The sequence below is a fragment of the Camelus dromedarius genome, chromosome X, assembly GCF_036321535.1.
Source record: "Camelus dromedarius isolate mCamDro1 chromosome X, mCamDro1.pat, whole genome shotgun sequence".
In the NCBI taxonomy this organism is placed as follows: Eukaryota; Metazoa; Chordata; class Mammalia; order Artiodactyla; family Camelidae; genus Camelus; species Camelus dromedarius.
Genome location: NC_087472.1, coordinates 89274048 through 89289032, shown reverse-complemented (window position 1 = coordinate 89289032; position 14985 = coordinate 89274048). Strand labels below are relative to the sequence as shown.

At 37.6% G+C, this 14985-nt stretch overlaps 1 protein-coding gene across 9 annotated transcripts in view; it reads right to left on the bottom strand.

Annotated features, from left to right (window-relative positions):
* The window catches only part of DMD (dystrophin), a 1947932-nt gene that overhangs the window by 1580371 nt on the left and 352576 nt on the right, over positions 1-14985 (bottom strand). The window lies entirely within an intron of this gene.

Sequence of the window (14985 nt, the reverse complement as noted above, 5' to 3'; positions counted from 1 at the left end):
AAAGAGTATTAGAGAATATATTAAGTTTGGTGAAAGATCAGTGTAGTGGAAACAAAGATTAGTGGTTAGATAGCTTCGAGTGATCTGATCACTGACTAGCTATTGGATTATAGTTAATATACTTAAACTATGGTTTTCCTATTTTAAAATGGATGTGATCACCCTGCCAAATTCAATAGGTTTTATAAGATTTAAATGCGAGCTCTTTTGAAAAGGTCTTGGCTTAGTGTCTGACACATATTAATTGGTCAAGAAATACTAGCTATAACTATTACTGAAATGCATTTACTGACTTATTTATGCCATAATGCATATGAGTAAATCATTTGGGTCTGTATCCCTCCTACTTAGAAGGCTTGCCTCTGTGAGAACCATCTCCATCTTATCCACCCTTTCTCAAATCTCTTCTTTCCAAATCATTCCAGCCCACTCTAAAACTAACCCCCTTTGACACAAGAGTACTCCTTTCCTTCACTTGGCACATAATCTTTGCTCAAAAAATATTCATTGCATATATGAAGAAAATTATGAAGGAAATATTAGTTTATTGAACAGTGACAAGTCTTTTATCTTACTATACACAAACAAATGATAGGCAAAAAAAAAAAAAAAAAAAAAGAAAAATCTGTTGGCCAAATGAAGACAACTTTTTAAAAAGTTTTCAGATATTTAGGTTGATTTCCCAATTAGGTTATAAATTCCCTGAAGCAGATTTAGAGTTTAATCACCTAATCCTTTCCATTCTTAGCTTCTATACTAATCTTTCTAAAATTTTGCTCCTATGCCCTTCTGAAGGTTTCGTGTCCTTAATTAGGATGCTAAATCTGATATCCAAGGCACTGATGGGGTTCAGGCAGGCTGCCCCAGAATGTGCCAATTTGGCATACAGATTATTCTGAGGTGAAGATAATCAAGGCTCAACAGACTCAAGAAGAGCTTTTTACCTCCCCCATAACTGCCTAACTATTTAGATAGGGGGCCTATCTAAGGAAGAGAGCTATTACCACAGATAACTTTATATATGAGACAGTCTCATGTTCATGACTTCATGGCAAAAATATTTGCTCCTCCCGTCTTCCTGGTTATTGTCTTTCTCCCCTTTGAAGTCCCAGGCCCCTACCCACTACTCCTTAGCTCTGGATGGCATATGAGCCTCAGTTACCTCACTGTCTGGGAGCTTCATCTCTTGGAGGTTTCCACATGTATGAAATTAAATCTGTTTTTTTTCCTCCCGTTAATCTGTCTTATACCAACTTAATTTTTAGACCAGTCAAAGAACCTAGAAGGGAAGAAGGGAAATGTTTTCCTTCCCTACAGCAGCATGATGCAGAGATGGGAGACATGTTTTCCTGACCTTTTGTAAAATGTATTGTAGGTGCTCAAATATAAAACCATCTCATGGTGTGATGCTGTGATTTATATTTGATCTCCACCCCCATTTCTGGCATACAGCTCCAAAAAAGCCTTGGAATTTCCTATAATGAGAGCAATAAAGGGCTCTTTGTTATGCTAATGAGGTGACTTTGGAAAGCTCCTAGGTCACCTAAGATGGGGGCTGGTTGCCAAGGCAACTACTCCCTTGATTAGAGGGTTAGAGTTTTCAGTCCCACCCTCCCCTGACCTCCAGGAGAGGAGAGAAGCTTGAAATTGAATTCCATCACCAATGGCCAAAGATTTAATCATGCATATGTAATGAAGCCTCCATAAAAACCCCAAAGGACGGGGTTCTGAGAGCTTTCAAGCTGGTGAACATGTGGAGATTTGGGGAGCACAGAATGCCTGGAGAGAGCGTGGAAGCCCCATGCCCTCCCCAAATACCTTACCCTATGCATCTCTCCCATCTAGTTGTTCCCGAGTTATTTCATTTCATAATAAACCTGTGATTTAGTAAGCAAAATGTTTCTCTGAGTCCTGTAATCTGCTCTAGCAAATTCATCAAACCCAAAGCAGGGCTCCTGGGAACCTCTGATTTATAGTCCACTGGTCAGGAGCCCAAGTAACAAACTGGTCTTGCGACTGGCTTTTGAAGTAGGAGGGGAAGGGACTGAGCCCTTAACTTGTGCGATCTGAAGCTATGTAGATAGTGTCAGAATTGAGCCGAACTGTAGAACACCCAGCTGGTGTCGGTACATTGCTTACTGCTCCCCAGCTGCCCACCCAGCACAGTAGAATTGAGTCCAGAAACTTTACCATGTATTAAGAAGTCTATATTTTCCAAAGAGGAAATATGTCCCTCATCACCACAAAAAAGGTTTTAGGTCAACATGAATGTATAAACTTTAAGGGTTTTAGATGAAATAACCAAATACATTTTTATAATATTAACAAGAAATTGCATTTTATTAAACTATGTTATAATGAAACACATGTTGGAAAAATTTTAGAAATGCTATTTTCTCCCCCTTCACCTTCACTCTCATGTTTTATGAAACAGTGTCAATCTCTTTGCAGGCAGTTTTGATGTACTTGTTTTATTCAACCTACGAACCAACTTTTGGTGTTGTCCAGCATGATTTTTTCCCCCCAGAACATACCATCTCCATTTACAGCTATATAGTTTAGGATACAGTACTTCTTGAGTATTTGTATTACTCACCATGAAAATTTGATCTCACATCATACTCACTTTCTTGCTAGTAAGAGAGCTGTTGTGTTATCTCCCCAGTTCCCTTTTAGGTGTATCCATGCAATACTGTTCTGTATACGTGAGTGTGTATGTATGTTAATAGAGAATAACCTTTCTTTTGTTGGAAGTTTACAGGGACACCATGACCTGGTCCACGTGGACTTGGACGGCTGCAAGAACAAAAAATGCCTGTAGCAAGAAGTTTGCAACAACCAACCACACTCCCTCCCTTGTTTTTTTGTATAAAAGCAGCCTGTATTCTGACTAGAGCAGAATGGTTCTCCAAGACATTAGTTTGCCATCCTCTTGGTCTGCCAGCCTTCTGAATAAAGTCACTATTCCTTGCCCCAACACCTCGTCTCCCAATTTATTGGCCTGTCGTGCGGCAAGCAGAACGAGTTTGGACTCGGCAACATGTATGTGTGATCTCTAAAAGACTCATTAACAATGACACCTAGCAAGTAAGAAGATGAAGTCATATCGCGAAGAATCATGTAATACTTAATCGATGTCTGCCTTCATTTTTTAAATCAATTTCATCAGGTAACAACCTTGTGGATCAAGAACAGGCAAAGATGTGTCTTCTAAACAGTATTATTTATTCAAAATAAAGCAACTGAGAATGGCTTTGACTCTAAGAGGCATTTTAATATAATTTAAAAGACTTTCAAAGAATGCCCAGGTAAGGAGACTACCTCATCACAGGATTAATTCATGTGGGGTGGGAGGCAGCAGCGTACACTCAGATACTCATAAGTGTTGCAAACTTTAGGTTGTAGTATACAAATAAAAGGTAATGAGAACAGTGAATATTCATTTGTTTATTCATGTATTCACTCTTTTGTTCACTGATTCCTTAATTTGCTTAAATGTATTCCAAAACATTCACCCATAAAGTAAAGGAAGTTATGCATAGAAATGATTTCAGAGAGTAGTCAGTAGCATTCAGTGGCTGAATAGATTTAAAGATGGAAAAGGAATGGAAAAAGAAATGACTCCAGGGATTTCAGATTTAGGAGCCTAGAAGCAGTGGTGCCTATAATAGAAAGGGGAAACAGTCATAAGGAGCTGGTTGATGTGGGAGCAGATAATGAGTTCCATTTGGGATATTTAATTTTGAGACTGATGGGGGGACACTTAATTGGAGATGTTCTGTAGGTGTAATGATATTAAGAAGGGGAAAAAATTCAATTAGAGTGCCACCAAATTATATCAGCTGTGTCCAAACCATATTGATTGCCTGTGTGTATAGCTGGTGTGCAGTGTAGCAGAGCCGAATGCTACTGAGCTCCCGTTCAGCTCAACATTCTTTGATTTGATCAGGAATGTGGAGGGTGACACAGCAGACAGAGCACAAGTCCAGCTGCTTTCTCTCACTGTCCCTCTGACTTCTCCTGTTTCTTCTACTGCAAACTGATAATACCATGCCAAGTTCAACCAACCCATCAAGGTTACTGATGGTATGAAAATCCATCATGTACTTGAAAGTAACTGGAAACCCAAAATGTGTTATAGAAATGTATGATATTGTATTATCCTTATATCTATTACTCTACATAGAGAAGTAGCAACTTACACTAAGTACTTGGGTTAAGAGGAGCTTTTATTACTTTATATAACTAAAATTTTGTAGAAATTATTTCTCAGCTCCTTAAGATGATTTAAATGTCTTCACAAACTAACCATTTCCTGCTTTTTGAGCCCCATTTCCGGCACTTCTCCAAAGCATGGAACATTTGAGAAACATAAAACTATCCACTGTTCTTCCAAGACACCATGGAACAGTATTCCTCTAAGCTTTTGTACTTCTGATTCCTCTCCCCTGGAATGTAATTCTTACTAATCCAGACTCCCATTTCTCCATCTCACAAATCCGTACCTTCTTTGAGATGAGTTTCAAATGTTACCCCTACCCTGAGCAGAATCATCCACTTCCTTCTGCTTGTAAACCATTTACTATTGAATATGCAACCTGCCATATTATATTAATTTATCTACTACACGTTATTCTAGATTGTGAACTCATGAAGTGCTTTATCTGTTTGTCCATTTTTCTATCCTCTACACCTAACCCAGTCCTCTACATATAATACATGATTAGTATAGATGCATTCAAAGAATGGTGAAAACCTAAGTTTTGGAGGGAACTGTATTTCTTGCCTTCCTTAGCAGTCAGTTTTACTAATAACCTGCCTGAATATAAACATGCTGAATTAAGAGTAGAAATGGAATCCTAATAAGAAGAGAATTCTAAAATGGCTGTAGTCAGCTGAAGGGAAGCAGAATATGTGGTCCCAAAATATGCCTCTTTGGCATAAGGATTATTTGAGCTGGTTACTTTTAAGAAACCACAGGCATACAAAAAGCTCTGAAAACTGAGTAGAGGTTATGCTTTTTTAATAAAAGATATTTACATTTATAAGGGAAGTCTCAATTTGTAAGTGTACCTCCCTATCTGTACCAGGAAGAGAGGGATGACCAAATCTCTAGAAGCTCTTATCAAAGGAGAAAACAGGGACTGAAATCTACATACCAACCATACCCTTGTTTACTGTAGGTTTCTTAAAACCTCCCATAATTGGCTCTCCACCATGCCCTGCCTACACACACACACACACACACACACACACACACACACACACACAATCTTCTGTCTTTAGCTGGAGATAGTATTTAAGGTGGTGGCTTGTGCCATTGGGGGGAGTACATGGGGTCTCTCCCACGTACACAGGAAGTATACATGTTATTAATGTTTTGTTTTTCTCCTGTTGATCTGTCTTTTATTATAGGGGTATCTTGGCCAAGAATTTAGAAGGGCAGAGAGAAAATTATTTTTCATCCCCTAAATAGTCATGTGGCCCAACAGAGAAGCTGTGCTCTCTGGTTGCTATGGGGAGAATGCATGCTTATTTTTGATTATTGAATTGTTTGGGATTATACTGTATTTTATAGGTAATGTATACTTATATCACATCAGATTATGTAGATAATACGTATTTATTAAGAATAAACTGAAAAATACAATAACTATATCATTCTGATTTGCTGAATCTTTTTCTAAAGTTTAGGCTGTGATATAAGTCAACAGAATAAAAGTACTTTTACTATGAAGGTCACTGAGAGAATCAAACAAAAGTTTAAGTGTGTGGGTATATGTGTGTATGTACATATATATAGGCATATGTATATACCTAAATGCTAACATAAAAAACTGATTTAAAGTTAATTTTAAAGGGACTAGATTTATATTATCAAATGCAAATGAATGCATGACTACTGAAAATGTACATGGGTGAAAACCTAATGCCAGCTAACTGAATATAACATAGAATAATTAGCCAATTGAAAAATTATTTTTGTTCACATAGGTATACCCAAATTATTTCCATTAGCTCTACTGCATTATAAAACTTTATTTCATATTCAGGTTTGAAAGTCAAATACCTATAGTATCCAGGAAGATACACATAAGGGAAATGGGTCCAATGGTAGCTGTGGTAAATTAGATTATGCTCATACATCTAAAGGAGGAAATCCCGATTAAGGATCAGTCAATTTTAATTGGTAAAAATGCAAAATAATGACCTAGAGTTTCTAGACTTCCTAGTTTTTCAGAAAGAAAAGCAAGAATTTTTATTTTTTAAAAATACTTTAGCTTTTAAATGTCCTTCACTAATTTGTATTCCTGGATTCAACCAGCAAGCCATGAGTGATAGAGTATATTTTATCTTAATTAATTATATAGACATATATTTCACACACACCCATTATGCTAAAGAACAACTATCTACTAACGTAAATAAAACTAATAAGCAAACTTCTGTGCATGCATGTAAAATGACATCATAACAGTCAGTTTACTATATCAAGGCTACTTTCTATCTTGGCTAACTGATGGAAATTTTCTTGTTGATATGGCTACAATATAATGTTTGATGGAGATTCCATTGGAATAAGAAAGTTGATGTGGTAAGTTGTGATCACAAATCCATGACTATTTAGCATTGATCTTTTTTTTTTTTAACACTGATGCTGCTTTTCTATGAAAAGTGTGTATGTTTAGGACCTACACTTGAAAATTTGTAGAATAAATTCATGCATTATAAAAAGAAGTGATGACGTGCATCACATTATATAGTTTCCCAAACTTCTCTAATAGAGTGAGTAGATTTCCATTTCAGGGAAAGCTTCAAACTTATACACAATTCATCAATACATTTCCAGCGTATGAGGTAAAAACGCAATAGGAAGAATAGGAATATAGTCTAATACCAGGCCTCCAAGGCATCTGGAATATAGGTGGAAATAAGGGGACAATATTTAATATTTGAATAAATATCACAGGAACAAAGAAAGAAGAGTTGTGGGTGCATATTGAAAGAAACACAGATAATACTGGTACTCCTAGGAGAGAAGGGCCCAAGCTCTGGGGAATGATCCACACTATAGTGTCATTTGAAGGATGGAAGTAAAAGCCCAAGAATGCTCTGCTCTATCAGATTCACTGGTCAGAAGATGTGTCTGGCTCCCAAATCCAGAGTAAGCTGAAAGTAATCAGTGATTCCAGTGAGAATGCAAATTTACATGCAAATCTTCTGAGCAAAGTGATCTCCACCAGCTGGAGCTGGGGATTCACAACCACACCCTCGGTTCTTCCATCCACAGAAGCAGGTTGATTCCAAGGATAGAGAACAATTACAATCCCTTCTGATTCAGCCTCCTGAGTACTTACTAAAACCATCTCCAGGGTATGGAAAATTCATTTTATTCAAACTTAGATGGCAAAACTTCCTTTGAAAAGCAATACCTATTCCTCCCATTTAATTAGAGAAGACCATATTGAAAAATGAAATTGTGTTGTAACAAAAGAAAAAGTGACTGACCGTAGATCCTTTTCAATTTTGATGGGAATGTATATTTTAAAAACCAAATTAAAACATAAAGGCACTGAGAAATTAAAAGCTGTAAAGGGGAGACTGCCCTGAGGAAACGGATCCAGAAGTACAGACAGAACATTATGAAAAATTTTATTGAATTTAATTTTGGCTCAGAGCCTGCCCACCAAGGGAGCAAACAGGCAAAGTCATAGAGGTCTATAAGCCTTACCCGAACCGCTGGTTGGGGTTGGTGAATAGATGTGAGAACATGGTGCTTTATTTATTATGGGCATAATAAACTGAACTGGAGGATTTAAATGAACTGGAGGAAATTCAATGCAACAGCGCAAATGAATGACTAAGGAACTCAAAGATCTTAATCTGGGTAAAGCTGAAAGAACAAAATATGTGCAGTTTAGCTCTGTGCTAATGAAAGGAAAGAGATAACACTAAAAATAACTGAATGGTGTGAGCTTCAAGGCAGCAGACGAGTTCTGGCACAAATGGATCTATCCAGAAAAAAATGAGACTTAATTACACAAAGGCAAAACTGTTGACTATGAGGAAAAGTGTCCTGAGATTAAATCACTGTTGTTGAATGGGGAACCATCACAGAGGCAGTGATGAGGGTGTTATCTGGATGCCTGAAGCAGCTAAAATGAGACCCATTGCTGGAAAACCCATTATAGGATAAATACCCCACTGGTCCTAAGGAGAAAGATGCACATCAATTAAGGGAGGAGAATTGCAGAGCAGACACACCACCAGAACACGGGGTGGTGAGTCAGGATTTGAGGCTCTGTCCCAGCGGCATGAGGTGTAGTCTTGTTCAACCTACTTTACTGTGCTGTTACTCAGCTTCCTTTCTGACTCTTCTACTTCAGTGGAATGTCCTGACCAATTTTGTTGCTAACTAAAGGCTTTGATAAATAAGGAAATACACTTCGCTGTAACAATCTAATGTGAGCTGATGCCTAAAGAGTTAAAGACATTACAAAATACAACAGTGAATAAATGGATGATGGCAGCCATCATCAAAACAATGCTTGGAGAGTTTTAGCCAAATGAATGAGAAGTATTTACCAGCACATAATACATATGATTGCAATAGATCCATCTCCTTTTAGAAAAAGAGTGGTAAACTCTGGGGTTCCAAGACATACTGAAAATGTTGAAGAAAGCAAGCTGTCCTATGCCTCAAATCCTGGGCTTGCCTCCAACTTTTTCCAATTTTTATTCATTCTTCCTCTTCTTGTAGCATACATGATATACAAAATACACTCTGATGCAATGTATAGCTAAATTACAAAGCATAATAATATAACAAACACATTCTCATCTCAAGAATTGAAATATCAACTATAACTTGCACTTAAATCTCCTTCTACCCAGGGTTAACTACCTTTGTTTTGTTTGTTTTGGATTGGATTTTTAGATCTATTACATATGCATGTGAAGAGGGAACAAAATATTCCACCCCCAAAATATGTCTCTTGGCATAAGGAATGCTTTCGGCTGATTATTTTTGAGAGACTGCAGATATAGGAGAATCTCTGAAACACAGTAGAAGTTACCCTTTTGTAAGGGATTTATAAAGGAAATCTCCATTTGTAAAGGTGTCTCCCTCTCTGTACCAGGGAGAATAATAGCTCTAAGTCACAAGAAACTCTCATCAATGAAGAAGGCAATGACTTAAAATCTCCATAACAACCTTACCCTTCTTTACTATGCTTTTCCTGGTCCCCTCTCATAACTAGCTCCCCTTCCCCAACACTTTTTGTCTTCAGATGAAGATAGTATTCAGGGTGGCGACTTGGGCCATTTTGGAGAGTTACTCCATTTTCCTGGGTCTCTCCCATGTAGACAGGAGGTACACATGTTATTAAACTTCTGTTTTTCTCCTGTTAATCTGTCTTTTTATCACAAAGGGGTGGGAGTTCTCAGCCAAAAACCTAGCAGGGTAAAGAGAAAATTATTTTTCCTGCCCTACATATGCATGTCTAAACAGTATTTTGATTAGGCATTCCTATGCTTGAGCTTTCCTGAGTATTGTCTAATATACGAGACAGCTGACAGTTTTTATAAAATTTTATTAGAATTATCCATACCTGTTTGCTCCCATATTGTCTATGGCTATTTTGGTGCTACAACAATATAGCTGAAGTATTTGCAATAGACACTGTATGGCTGCAAACTGAAAGTATTTATTATCTGGTTCTTTAAGAAAATGTTTGCCAACATCTGATAATGAAGTGTTTTTTCTTAGTTTAAATTATGATTTTATGATGCTTCTAGGTCCTTTCATGTGGCTGTAGTTCATTCATTTACACTGCTAGGTAATATTCCATAGTATGACCATAACACGATTACTGGCTATTATAAAGAGTGCAGCTATGAATAACTTTGACTCAACCCTCTCCCTGGCTCAGTGTAAAATTAATTTTTTATTTAATTTTTTAACCTGTTTTCTCCTGAATATGGAAGTCATATATAGTCATTAAAGAAAGCTTGGAGAGAACAATAGAGTGTAAAAAAAATTTTTAACTGCATCCTCCTCCAAAACAACCACTATTATTTAATAGTAGTGTTAGACAATTAGATAGAAATGAGCACTGGGCAGGGGGAGAAAAAGGGGAAGGAGCAACACAGAAAATAACAGTGCATCTGTGCTCAGGATAAGGGGCTCCAAAATTTTTTACTTTCTGTAAATGAGGGCCAGCAAAGAAGCCAGCTAGCATGAACACTGCAGCTGTGCAATAGAGAGAAGGATCCAGCTTAACTTGACCCACTGCTCATTATAATGTAATTAACACTGCAGTTTGAGCCCCTCTTGTAGGTTTCTCTGTGTGCTTCATAGGTAAGAACATGTGCAAAAGGGATGGGCGGACCCATGCGCAAGGAACGTGAGTCATCAATCAATCGATCACAAAAACACCCCCAAGCCAGGATATAAGACAGGAGAAACAAAAGAGCAGAGCCATTTTTTACTCTCTTGGATTGGCCTGCCCCCAATTTTAGGGGTTATACTATTGTTTACTACCTTTTTACTTCACTAATAAAATCTGTTTATATCACGCTTCCTGTCCCTCATCAAAAATTCTTTTTTTGGGGGTGACTAAGAACCGAGGTAACTTTTATTCCCCTCCCAGTAACAGTAGGCCTTCTCCCCTCTTTTGCTGTGAAATTCCTCATGAATTAGCACTTATGAGTGGATCACTATCACCTCAGCTTCCCATTACTTCCTGTCTATTATGAGCAGTTATTAAAGCTTATTTTAATGATTTTACTAGAAAGCATTAAATGTAAATAGTCATAGCAGGGCAGAGATAGGAGGTGGAGGTAATAACAGATAAGCAAAAGGAAGGAGTAGGATTTAGGAAATCTAATAAAGCTCCCGAAATGCTTATAAAGTTTCAACACGTAAGTTCAATTCTTGCTATTTGTCGAAAGAACGCAGTCCAGCAACTACAGGTGATTTTCACACCTCTACTTGAATCTCTTAATCCCATTATAAAGGCACACAGAGCATTTCTTTAAACCCCACCATTTTCCTCTCATTTTCACTCAGCATAAGCTACTGCTACTCCTGAAATCCTCTCTCCAAAGCTTCCCAGACATGCTGCACCCTGCACCTAGTCCACAGGCCTCTTCTCTTCCTCATTTATTTTCCTTTTCCCCTTCCTCTTTTCTTGCCTGAATTAGTTTCCCAAAGAGCTAGTCTGCCACTACATCAGTCTCCACCGATAAATGGATAAGGGAGGAGAGTGTGGCTGCAAGTGAAGGCACGGGGAAGTCTGGGGATACTTCTACTTAAGCAGTCTTGGTGCCATAATAATCTTTATGACAGTAGAATCTGGAAATGTTATCTGGAAGATCTGCACCTAGTCTCAATTTCTAGGGGGAGAAAGCCATATACAAAGGAATCATTGCAAGTGCTTGTGTTTAAGGCGTATTTACGTATGATAATTTAACTCTCCTACTTCCCCATAATGGAGCTGTGCAAGGGTGGGCAAAAATGAGTTCTACAACCACTAGGGGTTTACGAGTTCCACACAAAGAATTTCATTGTCAAAACTGTGAAATGCTATAATAACAAAGAGAAATGGTCATTCTCAGAAGCGTTAATATGCTAATATACAGTGACTTTATAAGAGGGTAGCTTATAAGTGTAAATTCTCCCAAAATGACTCAATCTGGGTCCTGGAGGGAAAAGAATGGGTAATCCAATCAGGGGGGATCTGAAGAGAATTTAATAAGGGGGTTTTCAACAGAGATGTGAGCACTGTTAGAAAAAGCAACAAGGGATGGTGAAGAATCCCGAGGTTGACCTTCCATCTAAACAGTCAAGGGAATGGAGGTTCCCTGAACTGGAGATCCAGAGATGCTTGCGATGTAAAAGAGAGGTATCAGACAGGAGCCTTAAGTACAGGGTCAAAGCTCATCTACAGAGATCCTATAGGAGCCAGGGAAATAAGAAATCCACCCCTTCACATAGAGCTTCTTCCCAGTTTCTCTCAACCAGAAGCCAAAGGGCAAGGGAACTCTTTGATACAGTTCTAAAAGGTCAGCCTCCAAGGCACAAAGTAGGGTAGAAAAGAATAAAGAGTGGAAGAGTGGATCTGAGAGGTTGGTAGAAAATACTTTACACATAACACAAAACTTTTTTCCCCCAAGTTAATCTAGTATGTTGTGTTGGTTGTTCTTTTACCCGATCCCTTTGTTTCTAAAGCCTGGAGATAATACTAACACAGATTCGCTAATGTAACATCCTAAAGCACCAGTCGTCGTGCCTGGACAGAACCACTGAATGGGTGGATCGAGGAAATCAGCCCTGCTACTATTTTAAAGACATACTCTGCACAAACCATATCTGAACATGAAGAGTCTCTCTTTCACTTTTCATTATGGCAGCTAAGTGTAAACCTTGAGGTAAGCAATATTAGACTGATTTCTTGCAGTAAAATAGCTACCCACCACCTCTATGGCTATTAGTAATTTGAGTTTTGGGGTTATGATAATTATTCAAAGACTCTGGAGAAAGTAGTGGAGTTGCTTTCTGTGACTCTTGAATTCCCTTCATTTTACAGTATTCTCAACCCTGGATGCATATTAGAATCAACAGGAGAGTTTTAAAACCCAGATGCTGGGACAACAAACCACTTTAGTCAGAATCTCTGGAAATAGGATCCAGGCATCATTATTTGCAAAAGCTCCAATGTGCAGCTTCATTTGAGAACTACTGATTACATGGCTCTCCTTAAGACCTATTCCTATGACTCCAACACAAATTCTGATTTTTTTTAGTAATTTACACTTTTTTTTTTAAAGGAAACTATGTATTACCTTGTTGATAACTTTATATACAATAAGGATTATAGCATTTATTGGGTTTTGGATCTGGGAAAATCATACTTATAAAAGGAATAAAAAATACGAGAAGCTCATAAAATAATCTGATAGTCCAGATTACTTGCATATTTTACCTTGAATTTCCGAGCCCCATCAATATTCAAAGGAGCTTAGAACTTTCAGAAATGCTTCAGTGAGGAACACTTTATACTCTGTCCCTGATAAATGAAACTGTTCATTTCCTCTCAGACAAGTCAGTAACAAACAACTATTTTCTAGCAACTGGACTGTAACCACCTATTCATTTCCCATGGCTCATTGGGCATCACTAGGAATGTAACGGGTTTTAGTTACTACCAATCCCAGTTACTGAAGAATTAGTCGATTACATGAGAGTTTAAAAAATCATTAAAGCTGTTTTTTATTTTAAACTATACTTGGCTATTTCAAAAGCAGGAAGGCATAATTATTTTTTTTGTCTTTTTCTGTCAACCCAGTCAATTACATTTAAAACTAGAAAATCATTTCCTTTGTAGAATACAGCCTCTGAAGAGTCCATAGATCAAATAGTAATACACTTCTTAAAATGTTCAATTTTTGATACTTAGAGAAATAAATTATAGACAAATAATTTGAAATGATTGGTTAAGAAATTTACTACAAGAGAGGAGGATGTAACCTCTGGTGAAATCTGACAATACCGACAACTTTAAAAACACTCTTTAAAAACAAACAAAAACCAAATGGCTACTACAGAGCAGAGAAAGGATAGTTGCATAAACATGAGTTGGGCTGTAGGTGATTTTAGGTTTTTCACAATGTATAAAATGGGTATCTACATTTATAATCACAAATAGCCAGTCCACTAGCAGGTAGTATATATCTGTGTTGGACAAAACTCTGTTGCTTCATTAATATTTCTCTCCCTTTGTTCAAATCTTGTACTTATCAAATAACCTTCCAATTATCATTTAGCTTCCTGTTTAGGTGGCTTACCATTTATGTCTGTGTGTGTGTGTATGCTGGGGTGGGGAGAGTATCTATTGATTACACAGTACATAAATTTGAACCCGTAGGTCATCATGTTTTTCACTGTCCATGACCACATTGGCAGTTGGCTGATACATCTATAAATTCGGGGGAAATCTGATTAGTAGGAAGCAGACTGTGCTTATCCCTGGAGTTCATACTGACAAAGCCAATAAATTCAGCAAGGAATAAGATGATCCATCTGAGGTTCCATCCCCAGAAGTTCTCACTTTTTCCACAACTAAAAGGTGTGAGGGTTAAATCTATCGCTTTTGGAGATTCTGAAGCATATAGGCATAGCCAGGGTACCAAGAAGGTTTGGAAAAGGTTGTTTCATTTTATTGATCAAAACATTTCACCTGAAATTTTGACACTTCACTGTTTTATGGCTTCATTGGTATGTGACCTGTGCTGCCTCACAGGGCCCTGATTCAGAAGGGACCCACGCTTGATTCAATGCTCTGCTACTATTATCCTGAAATATCTAATAATTTTATCTTTGGAATTGTGTCTTCATGTGAAGTCATACGGGGCAGTGAAGAGTGCACATGAGAGGAGATGCATGCAACATATGTGTGCACCATTCCTTGCTGTTCCACTCATGTTTAGTATTAGTAATACCCTGTGAGCACAAAATTCTCATGGAACAGCAATGTATAAGTGCTTGTTAAGACTCCAAGCTAGTACAAGGTAAGTATGTAATAACCATGGGTGTAGACACTCATGCAGTATCATGCTTTTCCATGTGAAACAAAGCTGATTTGAATAAAGAAAGAAGACAACGGCTTTCTAAGAAACACTAATGACCAAAAAATCCTACCATATCCTTTCTTACTTGTGTTCCTTCTTTGTATTAGCCAGCCACCTTCATTGAAAATGATGACATAAAAGGAAAGGGAAAGGTAGAGCAACCCAATCTTCCTTTTCCCTTTCTTTCCTTCTAGTCCTTCCTTACTCATCAGTGAGCCAAAAGTCAAGAGCACTGATAAGATCTTCACATGTGAAGAAGTGAAATAAAAACAACTGAGTTAGTTTTGTGCAGCATTTCCACTTTTCCAGTGAGAACAAAATACAAATGCATGGATGAGGTATGAAATATGAATT